Below are 5,855 nucleotides of genomic sequence, written 5' to 3'. Positions count from 1 at the left end.
CTCATTCTGTATGGTGGGACAGAAGTACTTACTACATGATTTTAAAATATTCATTTTTTAAAATAAAAGTTATTTTTAAAAGAGTAATGTTGCCTACAACATTCAAAAGATATGGTAAAGGTAATACTAAAGAGCAAAGAATATTCAGGAGATCCATATACAAGTTAGGATGCAATTTTCAAAACAAGTTGAGGCAAGAAATGCAGAGAAGAGACACAATAGCAGGGGCTTTAGGTAAGTAATAGTGTTCCAGACACTCCAATTTATTCACAACTTGTTCAACATCCCTTCTCTGCTGGGTTAGTGTATCAGTTCTCTGTTACCACAGTAATGCCGTGTAACAACCATGACAGAAAACACAAAATCTCCCTGGCATATAGCAATAAACTTTTGTTACTCACAAGTGTTTAGGTTGACTAAGCATTTTGTTGATGGAAGCTGAGCTCATCAAGACTTACTTATGTGTCTATTGCTAGCTGTAGGGCAATTAAATAGTCAATCCTGGATGAACTTGCTCACAAGCCTATGCCATCTTGCTGTATTCCACATGGCTGCTCACCAGCAGGTTCATCCATCCTTATTCTCATGGCAAAGGGAGAGGAGCAAGAGGCAACAAGAAGAAACACACAGGGCCTCTAAAGACCTGGGCTCAGAACTGGCACACTGTTGGTTCCACACACGATCTATGCCAAGGCTAGTATAGACTCAGTGTCTTTCATGGAAGGAGTAAACAAATCAAGACCATTGCTACCATCAATCCACCTCAGTTAAACAAAAACTATCTTGGTGGATAATTTTTCCAGTATACTTCGTTCACTGTGAGAATTAAGAAGTTGGACAGAGCAGAGATCAGCTCTACTTAGGGTTTGTTTGTTTGCTTTAAATAGATCCTTATGTGTTCTTGCTTGAGATCTTTCCCTGATAGGGCAGCATCCTTATCAGTTGACCTAGACCTGCCTAGAGTATTGTAACCTAAGAAATGTAAGGCCCATTTTCTTCAGAAATGCAGTCTGAAAAAAGCTAATGTCTCTGATTATTTACCTAAGAGAGGACAGAATTATATGCTGGGAAGATTAAAATCAGTGACAGGCCACCTTCCGGTCATGATGTTAATTATGTTCTTGCCAGAATACCTGTAAAGCCTTCTCAAAGGAAATCTTGAAAAACAGAGTGAAGAAATAACACATATGACTATATTCCCCCTTTTGGGAAGTCACAATACACCTTAGTTTTATGCACTGTTGGTTGCCAGACCAATACCCATTCCCTCTTCCTCTCTTAACTAACAGATCCTTGATTTTGCTTTAGGGCAGCAATGCATCAATTAAAAATACTCCTTATTCCAGACACACTTACAGCTAGGGATAGCTGCATGACCTATTATTTCCTGGCAGTGAGACATAAGCACAAGGTAACTAAGTGGACAACTGAGAAAAATATATCTCTTTCCAGAAATAAAGGGACATATTTCCTGTTTTCCACCTTCTGCCCCTGAGTCTTTCCTATGTTTCCTGCCTAGAAGTGCAGCAGCCACCGTGTGAGCATGAGAAAGAAAACCCCACACTCTTCCAGGGAGGCTGCAGGAGAATTCAGAAAGGAGACTGCACACTGGAGGCATCCTGGAACTGACGTTCCACTCTGATGCCTGTGTCTGCATTTGTTTTTCTACATAAGAAAAATAAACTCCTACTTGTTTATATCTGTGCAATCAGATTTCTGTCACATGCAGCCAAATGCAAATCTAAATAATTTGTGAGTTCTAAGAATTTCTGCACTGAGAGAAAAACCTTCCTAGCTAGATTTAGTCATTCCACAACATATGTATATTGTACACCATAAATATACACCATTTTATCTATCAATTTAAAAATAATATTAATAAAATAATAAAGATGTGAAAGACCTAAATAAATAAGAAGCAAAAAAGCTCAGTCCTTCCCAAACTTATTTGCACACAAGCACTTTTTTTTAAAAGTAATTTATTTTTACCTCCTATAATATATGAACAATGCTTCACAGAATATCTGGTTGGAAAATTCCATTTTCTTTTGTATTATGTAACCTTTACCTTGAATGGCCTGTTTCCTGGTTAAAGTACTGCATTAATGAAATGAATGTGTAAAACAGATCTTCATATGGACAAATCATCTTGTAACACCAGCTATCTCAGAATAGACATCATTTGCTTATCCATGATTCTGTTCATCAAAAAATATTTATTGGTCACCTAATAGATTCCAAACTCTGCTAGGTCCTGGGGATAGAAAGATAACTTAATCCAGTTCTCAAATCTTTGTTAGCTTAAGGTTAGTGTGACAAAATAATTATTTATAACGTAATGTATCTAAAATTCTATGTTACCACAATTTAAGGACATTCCAAGCATCCGGGGCACACCATCATGATTCTCCTGATTCATGAATATTAACCTAACGCTGTCAGGTTCATGGTGAAAATACTCAGGAAGGATTTGAGCCAACTATCCAACATTTACATATTTTTAAAAATTATTTTTATTGAGACATAATTGATGTACATATTTTCAGGGTACATGTGATAATCTGATACATACATATAATCAAATCAGGGTAATTAGGATATCCATCACATTAAATGTTTAACTTTTCTTTATGCTAGAAACATTCAAATTATTCTCTTCTAGCTATTTTGAAATGTTTAACAGACTAATGTTAACTATAGTCACCCTACTGATCTATCAAACACCAGGTCTTATTTCTTTTATCTATTAGTAACTGTATAATTGTACCCAATTAATAATCTCTCTTTATTCCCTCCTTTCCCACCCTTCCTGGCCTCTGGAAATCTATCTAACTTCATGAGCTCCACCTTTTTAGCTCACACATGTGAGTGGGAACATCCTATATTTGTCTTTCTGTGCTTGGTGTATTTCATTTAACATAATGTCCTTCACTTCCATTCATGTTGCTACAAATAACAGGATTTTATTCTTTTTATGGATGGATAATATTGTGTATATATCACATTTTACTTATTCATTTATCCATTGATGTGCACTTAGATTTATTCTATATTTTGGGTATTGTAAATAGTGCTGTAGTAAACATGGGGGTGCAGACATCTCTTGGACATATTGATTTCCTTTCTTTTGAACCAGATCTCAACAATCCCTTCAGACCTCCACGAGGCAGTGTGAGGATGCCTAACGTACCCAATATACAACCAGCAATAATGAAACAACAGAGAAACATCCAGTTTATACACTGATTGCAAAAAAAAAAAAAAAAAAAAATGTGTTGGCCCAAGCTGAACTTCTTAAACACCAAGAAGAAGTAGAAAGAAAAGATGCATAATTCAATCATTGGGAATGAGAAATGCAAAACCTCACTCAACATGGTAGAAAAAATAATTGGCCACTTCTTCTTAGCAATTTTCCTATAGAACCTTGTTTCTATCAGGATTTTTCTGTGACATTCCTATAGAATTCCAAAAGACAGTAAAGCTTATATACTACTTCTGGATGTTCCATGCTGTAACACTGTTTCTCAATATCTTCAGATGCTTGTCTCGGTTTTGTGTTGATTTCATAAGAGTGGTTGATTTTGGATTGAGTATCCCGTGGTTCTTGCTTTTTACTCCTTGTTCATTTGTCTGTTGGTACAGATCACTTTACGGAGCTTTCAGGAGTGATAGTTCATTCAGATTCTTTGTATTCTTCTTCATCTATATTTGTTAGTTTGCTGTACATGCATTCCAGGCTGTAGGATTTCATAACCGGCTCAATTGTGGTTGAATTTCAACCCTTACTGGTCTCAACCAAACTATTCCTGTTGGAATCAGGATGATAATCATAGCAGCACTTTTCGCAGCATCAGCAGCCATCTCACTAGTTACGTTTTTAAAAGATGGTGGCCTCCAGCTGCATCTATGTTGCTACAAAGGACATAATTTCATTTTGGCGGCTGTGTAATATTCCATGGTGTATATATACCACATTTTCTTTACCCAGTCTACCATTGATGGACATTTAGGTTGATTCCATGACTTTGCTATTGTGAATAGTGCTGCAAGAAACATACAAGTACAGGTGTCTTTTTGAAAAAAGAGGTACTAATTAACATTCCCACTAATGGTGTACAAGGGTTCCCCTTTCTCTACATTCTCACCAGCATCTGTTATTCTCTGTCTTTTTTGTAAAAGCCATTCTAACTGGAGTGAGATGATATCTCATTGTGGTTTTGATTTGCAGTTCTCTGATAATTAGTGGTGGTGACCATTTCTTCATATATCTGTTAGCCATTTGTATGTCTTCTTTTGAGAAATGTCTGTTCAGATCTTTTGCCCATTTTTTAATCAATTATTTAGTTTTTTACTATTGAGTTGTTTGAGTTCCTTATATATTCTGGTTATTAACTCTTTGTCAGATGGATAGTTTGCAAATATTTTCTCTCATTCTGTAGGTTGTCTATGCAATTTTTGATTGTTTTCTTTGTTGTGCAGAAGCTTTTGAGCTTTATGTAATCCCATTTATCTAGTTTTGATTTTATTTCCTGTGCTTTTGAGGCTTACTCAAAATATCTTTGCCCAGATCAATGTACTGGAGGATTTCTCCAGTGTTTTGTTCTAGTAGCTTTATAGTATTTTTTGTCTAGTAGTATCTTTATTTTTAAATAAAAATATATTCTATGCCCATGGATTGGAAGAATCGATATTGTTAAAATGACCGTACTACCCAAAGCAATTTACAGATTCAGTGTAATCCCTGTGAAAATACCAATGACATTCCTCACAGAAATAGAAAAAACATACTAAAATTAATATGAAACCCCAAAAGACCCCAAATAGCCAAAGAAATTTTGAACAAAAAGAACAAAACTGGAGGCATCACGCTACCTGACAACAAATCAGCTGGTACTGCATAAAAACAATGGAACAGAAGAGAGAGCCCAGATACCAATCCACACACTTACAGCCAACCCATTTTGGATGAAAATACCAAGAAAATACAATAAAGAGAGAGCAGTCTCTTCTATAAATGATGCTGAGAAAACTGGATAACCATATGTAGAAGAATAAAACTAGACTCTATGTCTCACCATATATAAAAATCAAATCAAAATGTATCAATATTTACATCTTAACTCAGTCTTGATTTTCTTTAATTGTCCTCTACACGCAATGATTCATGTCAAAGGACAACAGTGGCAATTCTTTATGAAAACCCTAAGCAGCTAATGCCCTTGATAGAAGTGAAGAGACCTAATATATAAAGAATAAGAGAAAGATGTAATTATGACTAAACCGGGGTTCAAGTTCAAGGAAGGGATAACTTCGTATCTTGAATAGGAGAGGGATAAGAAAGGGACATGAGAGTGATGTGTTGTCGGAACGCAGGGGAGTTTTTAATGGAAAGGTAGAAGATGAAAATGCCAAAAAGAGTGGTTCGTTGATAGAGCAAAGTCTCAGAACACATAGAAGCCGTTGGAATAAAGAACAAAAACATGAAATTAACCTGAACAGAAAGAAGCCATCATCCTTCGATACAAGAGGAGAGTGAAATGAGAGCGAATGTGGGTGGTGTGTGGTTGGAGGAGAGATTTCTATGGGTTGAATTGTGTTCCCCCAAAATATATGTTCAAGTCCTAACCCCACTCCCTCAGAATGTGACCTTATTCAGAAATAAGGCTGTTTCAGATGTAATTAGTAAAGATGATATCATACTGGACTATGGTGGGCCCCTAATCCAATACAACTGCAATCTTTATAAAAGAGGGAAATTTGGACACACACACACACACACACAAGGAAGACAATGTGAAGACACATGAGGGATGATGGCCATGACAACTGAGACAGAGATTGGAGTGCTGCATTTG

At 36.1% G+C, this 5,855-nt stretch overlaps 1 pseudogene; it reads left to right on the top strand.

Moving 5' to 3' along the window:
• The first annotated feature begins 200 nt into the window (after positions 1–200).
• Positions 201–5,536, top strand: LOC105547803 (annotated as a pseudogene).
• The last annotated feature ends 319 nt before the right edge of the window (positions 5,537–5,855 follow it).

This window comes from Mandrillus leucophaeus, unplaced genomic scaffold (genome assembly GCF_000951045.1).
Source record: "Mandrillus leucophaeus isolate KB7577 unplaced genomic scaffold, Mleu.le_1.0 Scaffold397, whole genome shotgun sequence".
Lineage (NCBI taxonomy): Eukaryota > Metazoa > Chordata > Mammalia > Primates > Cercopithecidae > Mandrillus > Mandrillus leucophaeus.
This window is presented reverse-complemented; position numbering and strand designations above follow the sequence as displayed.